Source organism: Callospermophilus lateralis, chromosome X (assembly GCF_048772815.1).
Source record: "Callospermophilus lateralis isolate mCalLat2 chromosome X, mCalLat2.hap1, whole genome shotgun sequence".
Classification (NCBI taxonomy): Eukaryota; Metazoa; Chordata; class Mammalia; order Rodentia; family Sciuridae; genus Callospermophilus; species Callospermophilus lateralis.
The window spans coordinates 70,675,719-70,698,127 of record NC_135325.1 but is presented as its reverse complement, the minus strand read 5'-3'; positions in this window follow the sequence as shown (position 1 = coordinate 70,698,127).

Here is a 22,409-nt window from a genome sequence, read left to right as displayed (position 1 = left end):
TTTCTTTTGCTGAGAAGAAGCTATTTAGTTTGAATTTATCTCATTTATTCATTCTTGGTTTTAATTATTGCACTATAGTTGTCTTATTAAGGAAGTCAGGGCCTAATCCAACATGATGAAGATTTGGGCCTACTTTTTCTTCCATTATGCACAAGGACTCTGGTCTAATTCTTAGGTCCTTGATCCACTTTGAGTTGAGTTTTGTGCATGGTGAGAGATAGAGTTTTAATTTAATTTTGTTATATGTAGATTTCCAGCTTTCCCATCACCATTTGTTGAAGAGGCTATCTTTTCTTCAATGTATGTTTTTCCTACCTTTGTTTAGTATGAGATAATTGTATTTATGTGAGCAAGAGACAAGAACATCTTGTCTCTCCCAACAATAGCAAAGCACTGACTGAGCATGTGATTTCTTACTTCATATGTGTAAAGAAGTTGGAGGTTTTTTTTCTGATTTTGAAAAGATTTTATACTTAGAGAATAAGAGAACCTAGTGAAATTAAGTCCAGATCTCTACTAGTAAGAAAGTCTTTAGCAAGCACAAGCAAATAATATATTTTTAGACAAAACTTTCTTTATTCAAAGTTAATCTTAAATCATTTCAAGATATTCCTATGACTTTATTAATTTTAATTATCAGGGATTTTTGTTAATTCTTATAGAGAGTAAGAATATGCCACTTTCCATTTATTCATTCTGTGAATACTCAATTATTGAATTGTTGATACTATTGTGGAGGAGAAAAAAATCTGGTTTGGCAGTTTACACAATCTACCACTATCAAGCAGTATCATCTTAGTTAAGTAAAAACCTTTCTTAGGCTCAGTTACTATTTCTCAAAATAATAATATTACTGCCTCACCAATCCTCCACTGGAGTGGTTGGAATCACTGAATAGAATAATTTGTTTACAAGCTCATTTTATAAATGATGAAAGAATTTTGAAATTCAAATTTGTCTGTATGAAATGGGTAATATTCTCACTTCAATATACTTCAATATATGATGCTCAGTCCATATCTACACGTTCTCTGCATGAGTTTGCTTAAATACAACACAAACTGAATGAACCTTTTTCTATTTGTGGCTCATAACATGATAAATGCATCAGACAAAAATTTATGGTAATACAGGCCACATTGCTTTTAATGTTTGCAATTATGGTGAGGTGACCCTTGTCCCCAAAAATTCAACAGAGAGGTGAAGAAGGGGTAGTTGTCATCTCTCTTCTGTTTATTATGGAAAAATTTATGACATAATAAAAGGTTTTGAAAAGAATGAAGAAGATCATCAAGTTAAAAGTAAGAAAACTAGTTGAAAGGAGCAGCAAGGTTGACATGCATAGGGCTCAAAGAGTAGACAAAAAAAATCAAGTAAGGTTGAAACATGATGATAAAAGACCTTATAGTAGATAGTAAATGTGGTCTCATTGGGAAAGCAAGGAGAAGACACTATAGAGTTGACAGGAAGGTGAATTAGCCCTTAGAAAATTAGCAGTACACCAAGAAATAGCCAGACCTGTGATGGGAATTTTGGAGATTAATTTTTGCAAAAAAAAAAAAAAAAAAAAAAGGTCATTCTTTTGAAAGAAATAGACTAAAATACAGTCCTAAATCCACATTCTAAATTTATAAGATCATTTTATAAAACACTTCCTTTATCACTCTGAGTTTCATCTCATAGTCTCCTTTTTACTACAGAAGTTACTTTTGTCACAGGTGGGTCTCTGATAATAGAAATTTTGAGTTCTTCAATTACCAATGAGAAAAGAAAAGCATAGATGTATATTTAATGGACTATATTCAGTCATCCTATACTAAGGAAAAATGAGGTGTCTTTAAAATGAACTGTTTCACACATTGGATCAAATATGATTCTCTTTTCCTTTATGTACAATAGCCTCTTATACCCAGCAGTGATTACACAGCCCTCATCACTGGCTGCTAGTGTTAGAAGCTATATCAGCATCTTCAGTTGCAGCTGGATAAAAAGTTTCTATGTTTATCTCAAAAATATCTTTCATGCTACTGCCTTGTTATGCAGTGTGTAAATACATTCTGAATCAACTCTGAAAAAAAAGACAGCTTAAATACTTGACAGAAGCTATGTAGTCAAGGCAGGCCATAATTTCTGTTAAAGAAACCATGTGGGCAAGTTGATTTTTCCTCTATAGCTAGAGTTTTAGGGCCAGATTTTCCAGCAAGCATTTGTGTGCATAAAATGTGTAATTGCACACACAAATGGACAAGTTTGTATGCAATTATCCATTTTGCATACACAATTATATGCATCTGAGGGTATAACGCATGTACATGAAATTTGGTAAGCATACCCATTACACCTTCCTTTGAAAATCTGGTCCACATTGTAGGTTTATTTCACTGAAGAAAATTGGGATTTTTCCTGTTTGATAATGTAATTATACTTAACATTTTTTCTCTTACATCAAACTTTTCTATCAAGGATCTCAAAGACCATAAAATTATTAACCCAATAATCTCAATAGTCCTATTATCTATGAGTGCTAAATATTATGACTATTTCATTTTGGAAATGAAGAAATCAAGACACAGTATTTGAATTTCCCTAAGTATTAACCACTACCCATTTAGGTTTCTAGACCAACAGTTCCCTAGAATCTATTCTCCATCTGCCTGCTCAAATGCAAATTTAAAAGAACAATTAATGCAAATGGAAAAGGAATTAAGTATAAATACAAAGTTTCTTTTTGTGTGTGTGGTCCAACTAAACCAAAGATTAATAAACATATCTTCACTGACCAAAAGCTTGCACCATTTCCTTCTTCCAGCATACATCTGGTAAGAAAGCAAATTTTAATAGGAGGGCTTGTTCACCTGGAAAATTCCTATGTCATTGTCAAAGATAGAATAAAACTTTCACTCACTTCACAAAAATAAATTGTTCTTTAGGTTTGCAGTATGTTTCTCAGAAAGCTGATAAAAGAGGTTTATTTGACTGATAACATCCTGTCTTTTATGGTTACACATGTGGCTTCTTCAGGATGCTGAATACAGTATTCTTTGTTGCTTTGATTTCACAGAAAGAAGACAGACACTTTTGAATATTTGCTGTTATTGTTAACTTATGTGCCCTCTCATATTCCTGCTTAACTTGCTACCTGTCTACCACATTATCATGCATTCTGTGCTGACAGTATTGCAGAGAAAGAAAGCTGAAATTTTTGCAGAGAAGACCAGAACACCATCACTCCCCAACAAGGAAAAAAAAGTCAGATCGGTTCCTACTACAAAGAGATTACAATTTGAAAGGAATTGTACCTCAAAACTATGAATTGCTTGTATTAGAACAAATTAGGAATCTTTAAAATAACCTCTTATTGAAGTAGTATCATGTAGTAGTGATAGTAGAAGAGTAGTTACAGCACCTGCAGCAGCTGGAGTAAGTGTATACTAGTAATAGTAGATGCAATTGTAGTAGCTGCAGCAGAAGGAGTGGTACTCCTATGTTTCACTGCTTATTTTTTGCCAAGGACTATGATAGGTGTTTAAAATAAATCATCTCTTTTAATCTTCACAATAATCCTGAGACATATTATGTTCATCTCTTTTGATAGATAAGGAAATTATCTGAGAGGTTAAAAATCTTGTCTGTGGTCAAGCTAGTAACTGGGATTTGCCCCAGTACATTCAGATTTTAAAAGCTTTGGATACAAAAATCAGTATAACTCCATTTCAGTCATTTTGTTTTCATTCCTGTGTAGTTGTAGAAGATATAAGGAAAATTCTGGCAGTTACCTATTTCTTAAAATGCCAATCAAAGTATGCAGTTTTTGTAAATCACCCATTTTTAAAACTACATCTTGCCAAGGAGAATTGAGTGGAAAAAAAAAAAAAAAACAGTACCTCTGTAAAAAGTCATGAGTTGAAGATAGCATCAAACAGAATGAGAGGCTGACTTTGAGACATACTGTTATTTCCTGAAGAAAATAAATAAATTATTTGCCTTAAGATTGTGTGTGTGTGTGTGTGTGTGTGTGCGCGCGCTTACAATTGCACCTGGGTGAATGAGTCTTCTAAAGTACCTGACTCTGCCAATAACATTTGTTTCTTCCTTTAATAATAACTAAAGCTGAGAAAGACCTCAAGGAATAAACTACATACTGCTCATTAGTCTTAATCCTTTCATGATGAGCATGTTTATTGGGATGTTTAATAATTTGTGTTTCCTTGGAACCTTTCATCTTAGAATCCCAGTGTGCTTTATAAACATTAATTCTCTTAGCACTGCAAGCACGAAGATGTATATGTGTATATGTGGCTTAAATATGCCCCAAATGATTAAATAGTCTACTTTAGGTCACAAAGTATGGGGAAATCAGTTATGTAAGCTATTGTTTTGTTGAACAATTTATTTTAAACATGAATATATAACTATAATTTGAGTAGCATGTGTTTCTCAAAAATGCATTTCTGTACATGATTAACTATAAAATTGACTACCATCCCCCAAACGCTCTAGATTTATAAAACATAAGTTACATACTTAGCAACTCAGGAAGGGCCTTCTTGAGTCTTTCAAACAATTAGAATAATCTAGAAAATCTCTGTAAATAAGTTTGTTGAGATACAGTTGTGTAAAGAAATACCATTACACAGATGCACACAGGAATACCAGCCTTTTTGGTTCAAGAGCTTAGACAAATATGTCCCCACTGGCCCATAATTTACCAAGGAGTCTTATGCCATAGTTTCTTCTTAATGAGTTCTCCATTTTCCTCATGGACATACCAGAGAAAAATCTTTCTTAAATAGCAACAATTATATTGGTATGTCTAATAGACCAGAAAAAGACTGCAACTAGGATGCATCTATGACATTTATGAAGGTGTAATGTAGTTTCTGTATCTATATCTATGAATATATATGCTCACACTCACACGCACACACATATACATACATATGTATATAGACTCATGTATGTATGTACATATATATATAAAATGTAGTATGGTTCTTCTGATTTTCTCTTTACCTTTACCAACTTTCTTTTATGAGTGCTACTCTTCAATTTAAAAGTGGATGAGTTGATACCTTTTGTTTTTTTCTTCTGCTTCCTGATTCTTCAACCCTCCATTTCCCAAGTAACAATGTACACTTTGTCAGATTTCTCATCCTTATAAGGCCTTCTACATTTCCTTTTCCAAGCAGTGTTCCTAGCAGGCAGTTTGCTCTTTGAAACAGCTTTTTTAAGCTTAAAGAAATTTAAGCTGTTCACATAAAATATTTCCTTTCATCTAAGAAAGCATCAAGGAAACACACCATTCTACAGGAAGTACAAACTATCAAGAAAGCTTAGAAAAAGAGCTAATATATTTAACTCTGGAATAAGTAAAATATAATGTTTTCTGTGATTTGGCACCAACGAGAACTGTATGCACTGGAGCATTTAATTATTTTCAGAAATGAAGACAGTACTCTTTTTTAGGATTCTGCAGTTTTTGCATGAATCATGGCTACAACAGATAGTTTTAAGTTAATATTATTTTATTTATGCTAACATGATCCAATTAAAAATTAAGTGCTATCTTCATTGGAAAACTTTGTTGGAATATAATGCATAATAAGAATTCAACAGATAGTACTCTCATCAGTGAGCGAGAGTAAGACCTTAACCCAAGGCCAAAAACAAATTACTCAATCACCCATCAGATCACAGAATGAGAAGATTTAGTGTGTATTTAACTGGAACACATGTATTTTGCAGGCTCACTAGATGCAAAATCATGTAGAACAAGACATCACCAAGCTATTTGAAAATGAAATGATTGTTTACTCAACACTGGGGATTTGGCAGTGTTTCTGAAGTGGATGAAATAGCCAGGATAGCAATACCCTACCCTCACCGCATTTCTTTAAAACTCATATCCTGTCGCGACCCCTTGCCCGCAAGGAAGACGCAACTCAGGAATCTTCTTTCAGCAGTTTATTCAGGCCCTTGATATTTCTTCTTCTAATCCCGGATGCCCCTCCCAGCCTTAATAAAGCATCTCAAGCCCCAATGCGAAGCTGCCACGTGGAACTTTCTCATAGGGTGTTGAAAAACCATGCACCAACTCTCCCAAATAAGGAGTTGTTTGTCACAGACCACAGCGGAGCCAGTGCCATCTTGTAATGGCAACCATAATCTGCAGAAGCGGCTCACCACAGTTCCCCCTTTCTGTTTTCTGAAAACAATACAGGCGAGAGTAGAGGTCCTATCCACTGTGCAGAAGTGACTGCATAGTATGGCTCAGTCCTAAGGAGGGCCCTTCCCCAGATCTGTGGCCATATCAGCTGACGCCTTTTTTCGTGGGGCGGGGCGTGGACATCAAACCCGCATGTAATAGGACATGCTCTCCTTGAGGTCCACTTCAAGGATCACTCAAGTGCAATGCCTTGCCTCGCATCCTGTATCGTGACGATGGTGGACGAAGGGGGATAGCTGAGGCTGAACTGTGGCTGTTTACTACGACAAACAAGTTGACAACACCCTGAAAGAAAGGCACGGACTTTAAGGCGATAGAGAAGCACTAGTGTGGAAACCCATCTGCGTGCAATGGCAGCAAGACCGGCAGAGTGCAAGGGCTTTCCAACACTAAGAGAATAACGAGGAAAGACATGCCGATCCCAGTGCAATGTTATAATAACTTGGGGTGCAACGACCATGTCAAAGATTTACTGTTTAAGATGCGCAAGCCAGACTTGAGGTGAATTGCCATTTTCTAAAGCTGCAAGAGCTTGGATGATCATAGCCTTATCGTGAGCACTGAGGGCCTTGAGGCGACAGAGAAACCACAAGCAGAGAAACATACCGAAGCAACACATTGCACCAAAAATGCCTACCCCCACCCACTCTTTAAAAAAGGAAAAGGCAGAAGATATCCAATCGGCGAATTGACCCAAAGTCACGGGATCAACACGGGTACTATTTAAGACAGCTATCTGGGTAAGTTGAGACTGGATCATGTCTTTCGCTTCCATGGACCAATTTTTGGCCAAATATTTGCCAATGATGCGGGAAGCATTCCTGGAATCATTAAATCTGACAGAGGTTATGTATAAATGTGCACGTTGGTCAACACAACCCAAAAGCACCAAGTCAGCCAATTCTTCTACCTGAGCTTGGAGTAAATCTATTTTTTGGTTGGCAGCTAAAATCCCTGACAAAATGTGTTGATTAATTGTATTTTGGGATTCAAGTATAGTGGAAGTTTCTTGGACAACTTGATTAATGGTGGCAGCAGTTTGTACTTGATTGGTCATAGCCACTCCGGCCGTAGCCGCTGCAGCAGCAGATACCGCCACGGCTGTCACTATAGCCGCTGTGATTCCAAAATCTCTGCGGACTCTAAGTAGCTCAACAATAGGGAATTTATCAGGATCCACAGTGACCGGGATTGGGACAAAAGTTGGAATTTTTATAACCACTGCTACAGTCCAGGAACCATTCCAACACTCAGATAAGAGACAGGTAGTATGAGAACAATCCAGCATCCCCGACGAGGTGGCATTAGCCAAAAGGAATAAGAACGGGGATTGGACACAGACCATTGCAGGGGGCAATGTGGCATTATACAACAGAGAGTTGAATGAAACAGATGTAAGTCTATTACCTCGTTCACTTTCCCTAACAGTACCAGAAACATTATCCAGCCAACTTTTGGCTCCTAGCAACTGAGCCAGTGCAGAAATATCGGCTGAAGCCCCCTTTTCATTGGAAATCAGCCATTGAAACCAGGACCAACCTACTCCTGTAGAGGAGTTGGCACTGTTGTTAAAGTTATAAACACCTCTTAAGAGAGGGGGAAAGGGAGAAACCTTTAGCAACTTGATGTTTCTCCCAAGAATGATCTTGACAAGGCGTAAATGTTGGGGGGAAAACAAGATTAGGGGAACAGTAAGGAGAGGCCTTGAAATGAGTGGCATTATAAATACTGCTAGAAGAAGGAGGCACTGGGATTAGTACCTCGGAGATAATAGCCAAGGTAGTTATGTTAAGAGCAGAGCTGCTGTTTGTGGGGGTCCCTGAGCCTGATTGCTTTCCCGAAACTACCTTGCTCAATACAGCACTGATAATGCTCCCTGAGACCTGACTGGACCGCAATGGGTCCTCCCAGTTAGTCAAATTTTTGGTCTTAAGGCTAATGCAATTAGCATTTCTAAGGCTGAAACAAAAAACTCCAGTGAGATTAACTTGAGATTGATTAAAAATGCTCTCCATGTCCCCTCTAGGAGAGGCACAGGGAGCAGACATCTCACATGAGGTAGAAAAAAGAGTGGGGAGGACACTAGAATTACCATGAACCGGCATCGGCATTGGCCATGCCCATGCCACTGCCCACCACTGCATTGGTGTCGCCTGTGCCATCGGCACCAGCACCAGAGCCAGAGCACTTAGCAGAATGAAGATCCTCATCACGGGATTGCTGTGGTATCTCTTGTTGCTGGTCAGTTGATGTCAAGACTCTTCTTGTCAGGCGTTCAGGGACCCACAACGGTTCCGTGCGATCCTGGGGAAAAACACATAAAGATCCTCGTGTCCATGTCAGCACGGGGTCAGGGCCATTCCATTGGCCCGTAAGAACATCCTTCCACTTAACATAGCCAATCACAGAGGGCTGAGGGGATACATGTCTATTGGCCGCACAGCGACCATGAATATCCAAATTCAAAAAATTAATGGTAAAGAGAGCTAAGGACAGGCGTTCTTTAGGAGTGTGTTCAGCTCCTATTCCCCCTTTTTGTTTTTGTAAAGTTTTTTTTAAGGTGCGATGAGCATGCTCAACAATGCCTTGTCCTTGAGGATTGTAAGGCAGACCATGAATAAGTTGTACTCCCATAGTAGAACAAAAAGATGTAAATTGTCTGTCAGTATAAGCAGGTCCATTATCAGTCTTAAGGGATGTAGGTGCACCCCATGCTGCCCATGCCTCTAAACAGTGAGTAATGACATTACGTGCCTTTTCTCCCGATAAAGCAGAAGCATGGATAATTCCAGAGCACGTATCAACGGAAACATGCACATACTTGAGGTTACCAAAGTCAGATATGTGTGTCACATCCATTTGCCAGACAACCAATGGCTTTAATCCCCGTGGGTTTACTCCATAATTAGGGGGATGAAGAAATGTGACACAATGGGGACATTGCAATACTATCTGCCGAGTATCTGTTCTTGAAATGGAAAAACGCCTGCGCAGTGTTAATGCATTAACATGGAAGTTTTGGTGAAACAACCTAGCCCCCTCTAAGGAGGAAGCCAAGCATATCAACTGACCTCTAGTGGCTGAGTCCGCACAGGCATTACCCTGGGATAACGGACCAGGAAGAGAGGTGTGAGCCCGGATGTGCATTGGATAAAAAGAAGCAGTGCGGCTACAGATAAGCTGTTGAAGCTGATTAAAGTAAGCAGATACATTATGGGCATCACTAATAGCTCCCACGGCCTCCAGGACTTTTAGTGCTTGTACCACATAGATGGAGTCCCAAATGAGATTAAAAGGAAAAGAACACTGTTTAAAGACTTCAATAACAATTTGTAGTTCTACCCATTGTGGATTTCCAGGAGCAAATTGATGCTGGATAGGGGGAGAGTCATTAATTACATAGGCTCCCATTTCAGACTTGGAACCATCAGTAAAAATATTAACAGCCCCCGGAATTGGACTGGATGAAGTACCTTAGGGAAAATGATGGGATGTTTTTTAACAAAATGGAGTAATGGATGAGAAGGGTAGTGATTATCAATACCTCCTTGAAACGAGCAACACAGAATAGCCCAGTTGTCTAGAGTAGCACATAAAACATTAAGTTGAGTGTAGGGTATGATAAGAGAAGAAGGTGATTGTCTGAAAAATTGAATGCTTTGTTGAATCCCTTTAAGTGCCAACGCTGCAACAGCATCAGGATAATATTCTAAGGATTTTTTTGGGGATACATGTGGGTGGATCCATAGTAAAGGCCCATCTTGCCACAGTACTCCAGTAGGCTGCTGCATAGTGGCAAGCACACATAACTGGAAAGGTTTATCACTCTGGAGCCTGCATAGAGTAGCATGCTGTATGGCTTTTTCTACTTTTATAAGGGCTGCTCTAGCCTCTTTGGTGAGGCTACGAGGGGAAACAAGAGCTGGATCACCCTTAAGAGTAGCATACAAAGGCTGTAGCACAATATTAGGAATATGTAAATATACTCTTATCCAATTAATATCTCCCAGCAGTTTCTGAAAATCATTTAGAGTTTGGAGATCTTGAGTCCTGATGGTGATTTTTTGTGGTTTTAGTTTGTCATACCCAATTGTCGCTCCCAAATACTTAATAGAATCCCCCGTTTGAACCTTTTCAGGTGCGATGTGCAGTCCATATTGAGCTAACAGCATCACTAGTTCTTTATAAGCCTCATTAACTGTCTGTTCTAATTTTGCGGCCAATAACACATCATCCATATAGTGAATGATCTTGGTGGAGGAATACTTATGTCTGAGGTGCGAGTGCCTTCCCCACATACATTTGGCACATTGTGGGACTATTAGCCATTCCCTGCGGCAACACTACCCACTCAAACCTTTGATCTGGTTCCTCGTGGTTATACGAGGGAAGGGTAAAGGCAAAACGTTGTGAATCTTTAGGATGCAAAGGAATAGAAAAGAAACAGTCTTTAATGTCAATAACAATAATATGCCAGCCTTGAGGAACAGAGGAGAGCAGAGGCAGCCCTCTTTTAATGGGCCCCATAAGTTGCATTTGAGCATTAACTGCTCGTAGATCGTGTAGTAGGCGCCATTTTCCTGATTTTTTCTTAATGACAAATATGGGAGTATTCCATGGAGAAGTAGAAGGTTGGATGTGACCCAAGTCAAGTTGTTCTTTGACTAGATCATGGGCTGCTGCCAATTTAGCCGAGGGAAGAGGCCACTGAGGCACCCAAACAGGCTCCTCGGTGAGCCATGTTATGGGTATTTGAGCCCCAGTGGCCCCTAGGAAAAACCCAGACCAAACTTGTTAAGCTTTTGATGACCTTGCACAGGATGCCTACGCCCCTGTAAGTGTTTTCCTAATCCTAGACCTGGCCTATACCCCATATTTTGCATGATTTGTTGAGACACTGGGGAATAGTCATTACTAAGAGTGAACCCCATGTCTTTCATCAGATCACGGCCCCATAAAGAAATAGGTAAATCAAGTACATAAGGCTGAAAGGTACCATTGTGTCCTTCTGGGCCCTTCCAAAATAGATGTCTACAGCTGATTTGAGGGGCTTGGGCATATCTAAGTCCTCTTAGGGATTGATCAGAAGTCTGCACTGGCCATCCCTTAGACCAGTCCTTAAGGGCTATGATACTACGATCTGCTCCTGTATCCAACAATCCCACAATAGATTTACCTTCTATGCTTAATTCCAAAGTGGGGCGATTGCTCATATCCAGTGACAAATAGGCATAATTCCCTCCGGTGGTACCAATCTTATTTCCTGTCCGTGACCTTGAGTCAGCAGGGAAGTAGTTATGCAAGCTAGGCAAAATTAGTAATTGAGCAATCCGATCCCCTGGGGAGATAGGCACAATGCCCCTTGGAGCTTCCACCATAACCTTTACTGCCCCTACAGTATCAGGGTTTACAACTCCGGGGAAAACATGAAGACCTTGTAGGATAGAGGATGCACGTCCAATTAGCAAACCTACAGTGCCAGGTGGTAAAGGCCCTTTGAACTCAGTTTCCACCAATTGGACTCCCATCTTAGGTGTTAATACGAGTCTGGAGGTGGAACAGAGGTCCAATCCTGCGGCACCTGTAGTGGCTCTCCGCGTCTCGTGGGATGGCGCAGAGAAGGCCATGTCTCGGGTTCGGGTGTGACATTCTCCACTGCCCCATATATTTGTGGGCCCTGGGGTCGGGGGCCCCTTTGGCCATTTTTTGGCCCAGCTGAAATAGGCTGTCCATGGATGTCCCTCACTGATCTACACTCTTTTGCCCAATGTTTCCCCTTTTTGCATTTTGGACACAGCCCCGGTTGACGAGGGCCATTGGAAGGGCCACCGTGAGGAGGTCCAGTAAAATTGTCTTTTTTGGGACAGTCACGTTTGAAATGGCCGGATTGACCACAATGGAAGCATGTTCCGGCACCAGGACCGCCCCCTTTTGCAATCTGAAGGACAGTAGCTGCAAGACCTGCATTAGTTAAAGGTCCTCCAATCTCTCTGAACACTTTCATCCATGCTTCTATGCCCTTGTTTTTATAAGGAGTGATTGCTGCTTTACATTCCTTGGTGCATTGTTCAAAGACCAATTGCTTGATAAGGGGCATGGCTCTATCAGGATCCCCAAAAATCTTTCCAGCGGCATCCACCATCCTTGCTACAAAATCTGAAAAGGGTTCTGTAGGGCCTTGTAGAATCTTGGTCAAATTACCAGACACCTCTCCTCTATTTGGAAGTGATTTCCATGCCCGAATGCAAATGTTGTTAATTTGATCATATGCCTCAAGAGGGAATCCTGTCTGTTGATTAGCAAATCTACCTTGTCCCAAAAGCATATCCTTGTCCCAATGGGGGTGTCCCGCCGCATGGTTTTGGGCGGCCTGCTCTACAGCGCCCTCTAGCACAAAGGCTCTCCAGTCCAAATATTTACCTGGAGAAACACAAGCCCGAACAAGGCTAGCCCAATCAGAGGGAGTCATACAGTATCTAGACAGACTCTCCACCTGAGTTAGTGTGAAGGCGGCATCCACCCCATAAGTGCACACAGACTCCACCAGGGTCTTCACAATTTTGAAATCTAAGGGCTCATGGAATCTTCCCCTATTGTCATCCTGGAAAACTGGATAAGCAAGACCCATCTCAGCGTTAACAGCCCTCCATGTTTGGACATGGAAAGCTCTCCCCGAAACACCCCCACCGTACGGCGGTGGATCCAGAGGATCATTTTTCTTGAGCCCCTGTTTATTTTTGTTCCCTTCTCCTATAGCTAAACTCCCTAGCTGATGAGACAGCCTCCCGAGCTCTTCCTCCTCATCCTCCTCTTCCTCTGACCCACTTTCGTATGGGGGTGTGCGCAGCTTACTGAGATCTGGATACAATCGTCTCCTCCCCTGTTTCACACTCCACACACTCCCATCCTCCTGAAATACCTCACTTCCTGCCGTCTCCGATTTTTCCTCATGTAATTGCTCTAGAACTTCCTGTCCTTTAGTAAGTGCTTCCTGACATCTGCCATCTGTGAGGCAACTACGGACCATCTTCCAAAGGGGTATCACCCCACCCTCTAATATGCCCTGCTCAGAAGCAAAGTCAAGATCTTTGCCTAACTTATCCCAGCTAGGTATAGTAAGGCTGCCCGAAAACGCAAACCACGGTGCAGCAACATCTGTCTTCTGTAAAAATCTCTGTAAAGTACTACGTTTCACTTCTAGGCCCTTGGAACATAACAGGCCATCTAGGGCCAGGAGAAGCGGACTTGAAGATGTGGCACCCATGACACAACAAAAGACGCACAAAAAACAAAAGTGAAAGTACACAGTGCAGCTGCAATAAAATGTAACACTCTCTCTTGCTTTACAGAGGAGCTGCCCCGCTTTGATTGCGGATCCCACTTACCTGGGACTAATCCCCGCTTTGATTGCGGATCCCACTTACCTGGGACTAACCGGTGCACCACCCCTGACTACTGAAAGTTCTGGTTCCCGGGTCTCGGCACCACTTGTCGCGACCCCTTGCCCGCAAGGAAGACGCAACTCAGGAATCTTCTTTCAGCAGTTTATTCAGGCCCTTGATATTTCTTCTTCTAATCCCGGATGCCCCTCCCAGCCTTAATAAAGCATCTCAAGCCCCAATGCGAAGCTGCCACGTGGAACTTTCTCATAGGGTGTTGAAAAACCATGCGCCAACTCTCCCAAATAAGGAGTTGTTTGTCACAGACCACAGCGGAGCCAGCGCCATCTTGTAATGGCGACCATAATCTGCAGAAGCGGCTCACCACAATATCCTGAACAGATTTCAGGATTCTTGAAAAAAAAAAAAAAAAAACAAAAAAAACATAGGTCACCTTTCACTGAAGGGTATGTTTCTCAAGGTTATAATTTTATTGTGAACATTTGTTGTAGTGGTGGTCTGTTAGTTGTACATCATCAAGTCATGGATGATGAAAAGAGGAACAACATACATTCATTAGCAAACCAACATAAAAAAGAAAATTAACAAGGGGAACACAGGGCAATAGGTGAAAGATACCTTTGGCTTCTCAATCAAAGACAGAGAATTTGCCTATGACTCAATTAGTCGCCCCCTTGTGCCATTGAGAAGCACTCATTTCTCTCCCACCATTTATTTTAATTAAACTAAACTAAAGCTCATGTCTGTTAATTTCCATTCACATTTCCCTGGCTTTTCTGACCCTAACATAAAGCCTTCTTAATGTAAGAAGCAATCTCCTTTGTTATTTGGCTTCTAATATGCTCCTTTTCAATATAGTATGTAGTATTAGATAGACCAACAAATTGTTTCCCTTCGCTGAAACTAGGTATCTGTTTTTTTTTTTTCTGTACATTGAACATCTGACCTTAATTGTCCATAAACTCAAATATTATTTACAGTGTCAATTGACTTTCCTCTCACTGACAATCCTGTAAACACTCTGAAAATTGCTTTATCCTGATGTCTTACACATGCCTGTTGGCATTTTTTGTAGCATTTGCTTTAGTTTAAGTTGATTTTTCACATAGCATTATAAAATAACTACTCTATGTGAACATACATGTATGAAAGTGACTGTGAAGACCTATGAAATTCTTTACTTCTTTTTCCACTATCATATTCATATCCAATGTTTCTCTTTGTCTCTTTGAGAAAGAATCTCTTAGGAAACTTATGGTTAAAATTTCTTTCCAGGTTTTGCTTTTCATTCAGATAGAATCAGAAATCACATGCATAATAAACTACCAAGTGTAAGCCAAAGTGGAGAATTTCACATTGAGGAATACCTTAATAGAAGTTAGAGTCTTAGCACCATGGATTGTCCCATGATTGAGAGTATACATAGAGGTGAAATTTAGTAATTTAATGACAACAAATCCAAACATATAAGGTAAAATCTCCCCATCCGTGCCTAATTCTTTAGCAAGTGTTCACAATGCAAATGCTACAGGCTTTTCTAGGTCATTTGGCATTATATGAGAAATCACTGCTCTGACCCCATATGGTGAAGCATCAGTAGCTAAACAGATTGGCAGGGCAGCGTTATAATATGCTAGAATCCTTGAGGACATCAGTTGCTGTTTAGTCAATTCAAAAGCAGCTTGACATTCCTTTCACCAATGACATTGTTTATTTTCCTGTAATAGTTCTGTCATAAAATGTAACTACCATTGGAAGACTTGGATTAAAATACTGAAGTAGGTTTAACAGAAAAAGAAAGGATATGTAATTTTATGTATAGATGATAGATATTTATATGATGAATAGAATACATATTTTACACATAATACATAAGATGACATACATGTGTATATATGCATATTCATATGCATGCAATGGAAGGCAGAATTAATTAAGTTTTTGACAATGGGATTAAAATTCCTTGCTGAAAACATTCCATCAATACTTTATGGAGAAGACAAATATAGGAGGCAAAATTTAATTCAAAATATTTACATTAATTTCAGGATGATAGTCCAATATATTTGATGCCACACACTTCTCTGTAATTCAGGTAGAATGAGAAATTAAACTCAGAGGTGATCTATGATAATTAATTCACATTCATTTAAAAAAATTAAATACCTACAAAAGAATAAATACACTAAAAGTAGGAACAAATCTTTGTTACTTTATTTCTACAGTATGGGCACTCATTCATTTATTCATTCACTTGCTATTTTTGCCAGCATTTTCACTTCATGTTCACTCATGTTCAAACTTCTTGACTTTTATGTGTTCATTAGCATGCTTCTGAAATGCAAAATATCCTATATTAACCTTCTCATTTTCAAAGTTTTCATCATAATTAAAGGTAATAGAAGGACATGGGAGGGAAGACTGACTACCAAAATCTATCCCTGTTGAAGAAGTTCATTTCATAACTGTCATCAAACATAAATCCATGATATATGAAGTTCTGTGAAATTTATATCACTTTTTAATTCAGCAATTAGGGTCATTACTTCAGTGTGTGATTAATGGTCCAAATCCAAGCAGAGCTTGTGTTATAACTAGGCACTAAGTATTCTTACAGTGACACCTCATAAACATATATGGTTGTTGAAAACAAATGGAAAAATGATAATTTTCCCTCTAAAAGCTGTACTTGGAAATTTCCATTCATATGCATGGAACAATTAAAAGTGAAAGAGCCAGAAAATTGTAAAATGCTTGTCCTTACAAATACTTGAAATATATTTCTAATAAATGTTACTTTTATTAAATATGCCTAAAATGTGTTGCTATGAAATTTTGTTACAAGGAATGAGACATCATTTTAGGAAAGTACAATAACAGAGAACTACATAAAAAGCAAACTATATAAAACTATATTAGAGCTATATAAAATCAAACATTATTTCCTTGAGATACACCAGTTATTCTATTCATAATGATCAGGAAAACAGCATGAAATACTCAAAACCATCAAATAATCATTGAGTGAAAAAGTGCTGGAGGAATAGCAGAGAGAAAAAGAGTCACAGGATAATGACTGAGAGTGCTAGCACTTGCATACTTTGAGTCTGCAGTTCCTGCAGAAAGCCTGAAAATAAGGCTGCTGCCATGAGATTGAGGAGCAAGTAGAACTTTTGCTAACATTATGCTTTAAGAGAAATCACCACAAGGTTTTGAGTTTTCTTTTAATAGTAAGAACCCAGTAAGAAGGGAGGAGTATTGAACTGAGTTTAACATACTTACAGTGCTCACTTTTAAACATTTACCAAATTCTTGAACTGTGCAAAGTAGAAAGGTAAGAAATAAGAACAAAGTTTCTGAAATGCTAAAAAAATCAATCATCAAAAAGCAGCGCCAGGAATGACATTGGGATTTTGATCGGAATTGCATTGTCTGTATACTGCTTTTGGAAGTATGGTTACTTTCATAATATTAATTCTGCCTATCCAAGATCAAGATAGATCTTGACATCTAATAATATCTTCTTTGACTTCTTTCTTTAGGGTTCTGTAATTTTTGTTATATAGATCTTTCACCTCTTTCATTAAGTTGATTCCCAAATATTTTTTCGAGGCTATTGTAAATGGGGTAGTTTTACTCGTTTCCCTTTCTGAGAATTTGTCACTCATATACAGTGACAAATATAATATAAATAATGCCTTTAATTTATGAGTGTTGATTTTATATCCTGCTACTTTGCTGAATTCATTTACAAGTTCTAAAAGTTTTCTGGTGAAACTTTTAGGGTCTTCTAGGTGTAAAATCATATCACCAGCAAATATTGCCAATTTGAGTTTTTGTTTTCCTATGTGTATCCCTTTAATTTCTTTCATCTGTCTAATTGCTCTGACCAGTGTTTCAAGAACTATGTTAAAATGAAATACTAAAAGAGGGCATCCCCATCTTGTTCCAGTTTTTGGAGGGAATGCCTTCAATTTTTCTCCATTTAGAATGATGTTGGCCTGGAGCTTAGCATAGATAGTCTTTATGATGTTGAGATATGTTCCTGTTATCCCAAGTTTTTCTAGTGTTTTGAACATAAAGGGGTGCTGAATTTTGTTAAATGCTTTTTCTGCATCTATTGAGAGGATCATATGATTCTTATCTTTGAGTCTCTTGGTGTGATGAATTACATTTATTGATTTCCACGTGTTGAGCCAGCCTTGAATCCCTGGGAAGAATCCCACTTGATTGTGGTGCATAATCTTCTTGATATGTTTTTGAATTCGATTTGCCAGAATTTTATTGAAATTTTTTGCATCTATGTTCATTAGAGATATTGGGCTAAAGTTTTCTTTCTTTGATGTGTTTTTACCTGGTTATGGAATCAGGGTGATATTGGCCTCGTAGAATGAGTTTGGAAGAGCTCTATCTTTTTCTCTTTTCTGAGATAAATTGAAGAGCATTGCTATTAGTTCTTCTTTAATTGTCTTGTAGAACTTGGCTGTGTATCCATCTGGTCTTGGGCTTTTCTTGATTGGTAGACTTTTGATGGCATCTTCTATATCATCACTTGAAATTGATCTGTTTAAATTGTGTATGTCATCCTGATTTAATTTGGGCAAATTATATGACTCTAGAAATTTGTCAATGCTTTTGATATTTTAAAGATTCAAAAACATTTCAGTGGAGAAAGATTTTCAAACAAATAGTGATGAAGCAATTTTATACCTATATGTACAAAAATGAACCTTGACCTATGTTTCACATGATATTGAACAATTAACTCAAAATACAGGAAAAATTAAAAGTAATTTTTTAAAGTATAAAATTTTCAGAACAAATCACAGAAGAAAATCTTTGCGATCTGGAATTAGGCAAAGAGAACATACATAAATTGAATTTCATATAAATTAGAGCACTTTGTGAAAGACTTCTTAATAAAATAAAAGATAAGCTACAGAAAGGGAGAAATGCTTACAAACTACACATCTGGCATGCAATACATGACCCATATCCAGAGTATATAAAACTCTTTCAACATCCAACAGTAAAAAAAAACATAAAGCAAAAGAAATAATTCAATTAGAAAATGGGCAAAATACATGAAAAAATATTTCACTGAAGAGGGTATACAGATGTAAAATAGGCATATGAAAAGATGTTTAATACTATGAGCCATTAGTAAAATTAAAATTTGTACCACAATGAGATCACTATACACCTCTTAGAATGGCTCAACAAAAAAAAAAAGTGATAATCCTAAATGTTGGAGTAGATGAAGAAATATTGGGCCATATAATACTGATAGGAATGTAAAATAGTATAGCTATTCTGGCAGTTTGACAATTTTAACATTGAACATTCAACCACATACAATATAGCAATTACACGTCTAGGCATTTATCCCCCCAAAATGATAACTTATATTCACAAAAATGCTGCTTATGAATTTCCATAGCAGCTTTATTTTTCATATCCCACAACTAAAAACAACCAATATATCCTAAAATAGGTAAACAGTTAAACAAAATGAGACATCTATGTCATGGATGACTCTTTAGCAATAAAAAGGAACAGGTCATTAATAAAGGCAACAACTTAAAAACAACTAAAGCATTCTATTTTATAATATTCTTGAAAGAACAACATCATAAAGATGGAGAAAATATTAGTGGTTTCCAGGAATAAGAGATAGGATAGCGATGTGCAAATGAGTGTGTCTGTAAAGTGACAGCACAATGTTTCCATATAGTGATAAAACAGACATGTATCTTGACTGTGGTTATAGTTATAGAATGGTACCCACGTAATGAAATCACATAGAATTGTACAAACTAAAAAATACACATACACACAAATGTATGTGTCACTAGTGAGATATGAATAAATTCTGGGAATGGCATCAATGCCATTTTTGGCTTCAATATTGTACTATAATTATGCAAGATAAATTGGGGGTGGGCAGGGATGAAGAGTGCACAGGTCCCCCCTTTCTTTGCAACTTTCTCTATCTCTAAAATAATTTCAAATTAAAGAGCAATGAAAAGAGAAAACTAAGATACAAAATAACAATAGAAAATAAGGCAAGTGAATGGTAAATAAATTTGAAATGTACTATATTTTATTATTATTGTAGAAGGGATCAGAGTAGTCTAATTCACATTAAAAAACAAATGCCGAATATCTTCTTTGATATAAGGAGGGCGACTCAAAACAGAGCAGGGAGGAAGAGCATGAGAAGAAGATTATCATTAAGCAGGGATGAGAGGTGGGAGGGAATGGGAGAGAGAAGGGAAATTGCATGGAAATGGAAGGAGACCCTCATTGTTATACAAAATTACATATAAGAGGAGGTGGGGGAAAGGGAAAAAAAGAGAGAGACAAATGTGTTACAGTAGATGGGGTAGAGAGAGGTGATGGGAGGGGAGGGGGGATAGTAGAGGATAGGAAAGGCAGCAGAATACAACAGACACTCGTATGGCAGTATGTAAAAACATGGCTGTATAACCAATGTGATCCTGCAATCTGTATATGGGGTAAAAATAAATATTCATATCCCATTTAAATCAAATATATGATATATAATATGTCAAGATCATTGTAATGTTTTGAGCAACAAATAAAAAAAAGCTTTAATAAATCAAATATATATATATGTATATAAAATATATACATATATATATGTATATAAAATATATATATATATATATGTATATAAAATATATATATATATATATATATATATATATATATATAATTTTCTACAGCAGAGATTGGCTAAATATAAACTCTGGGCCAGCTAAGAGTTTTTTTTTTTTTTTTATCAAAATTTTATTGGCACATTGGCACATGGCCACACCAGTTCATTGATATCTCATCTTCTCCTTTTGCAATATCACGATAGAGTTATGAGTATATGACCACTAAACCCTAAAATATTTGCTCTCTAGTCCTTTAAGAAAAAGTTTATCTATCTCTATTCTAGGATTAAAGCAAATGAATATAAAAAGAACATATAACTGACAAGCTGATGGAGGAATCAAGGTCTGATAAAATAGTTATCATGTATGATAAAAGTCTAAATGAAAAATATTTTGGTTAATCAAATGAAAATTTAGGAAAGATTAGAAAGTTACTTAGATAAGGAATAAGTAAATAAGAAAGTATATATAAGCTCAGACATACTAACAGTTGTATTAAATGTAAATGAAGTCAATATATCAATTAAATGGTAAGATTGTTAAATTGGAAAAAATATATACTGCTTACCAAACACATTGAAATTTAATATAAAATTGTATACTGCTTGCCTAAAAGACAATTAACATTTAATGCAAAAGACTGAAAAAAAATATACCATGAAAATACAAACTCACATATGGCGCAGTTATTTCCACAACAAACAATGTGGACATTAAGGTAAGAAGAATCACTTAAGATACACAGAAACCTTTCCTCATATATAAATGCACCTTCAGTGAAACTCCACATCATGTGCAACCACAAGACTGGGATCCTAATTAAAATATTATACTCCATGTATGTATGATATGTCAAAACATACTGTATTGTCATGCATTTCTTAAAAGAGCAAATAAAAAAACCACAAAAAAGATATGTACCAGAAATATATAACTTTTCTAGATTTTTCTTTACATAAGCATAACTTCAAAATATATTGATAAAAAATGAAAGAACTAGAAGTATAATGAGGTAAACCCACAATAATAGTGGCAGACTTTAATATACCCGCATCAATAATTGAGAAAGACAAAAAAAGTAGCAATTCTATCTAGACCACATAAAATATAATTAAAAACCTTGACTTTGTTCACTTATATAGAAAATTACACACAATAAGGTAGGGTGCAAATACTTTCCAAGTACAAACAAAACATATACCAGAATTTATCATGTGCTGAGAATTATAAAACCTTGAACAAATGTAAAAGGCTTGAAATCATTCAGAATATATTATCTATCTATAATGTGAATGAGATAGAAGTCAAATAATAATAAATATCATTAAACTATCCTCAATTGTTTCAGAAGTTTCAGGAACTCTTGTGGCTATCAGGAGCATACTTTGCAAAATTCTGGATTCAAGAAATTAATTCTATCACTATAAAACTTATCACATTGAAATCTTCTTGTCCAGATGGCTTCACCACTGAGTCAAAAACTTAAGAAAGAAATAGCATCTTTCTTGAGAAAACTCTCAGAATAAAAATAGAGAATATTTCCCAACTTGTTTTTAAAGCCAGCAAAATTTTGATAACAAAACATTAAGACAGAGATCTAAAAACTTTTTCAGAAAAGGGTCAAGTAGCAAATATTTAGGTTTTTTGAGACTTATTGTCTCTGATGCAACTCCTTGACTGCTTTTATAACACAGAAATAGTCATACACGATACAGAAATGAACTGGCATGCAGTGTTACAATAAAACTTTATTCTTGGTCACTAAAATTTGAATGTCATGCTTTCTAATCTCACTTAGATTTATGACTTGATGTTCTTTGGAACACACTCCCACAATGCTTTGGTTCTGACATCTTGCTCTGGTCAGTCTTCCTTGCCTGTATCCCCTTTTTATTCTAATTAGACCACCTGCTGGTCTGTCCCCATTCCTCCATGGATGACCTTCTTAACTTCTTCAGGCCCTGGGACTCCATTCTAGCTTCTTTTTCTTCAGATATACATACTGCTGATCTCAGTTTCTGACTTTCCCACCAGGCTATCCTGCCATGCAATATTCTCTACTCCTTGCTTGGTCTGACACACATACAGAGCCATCCACCA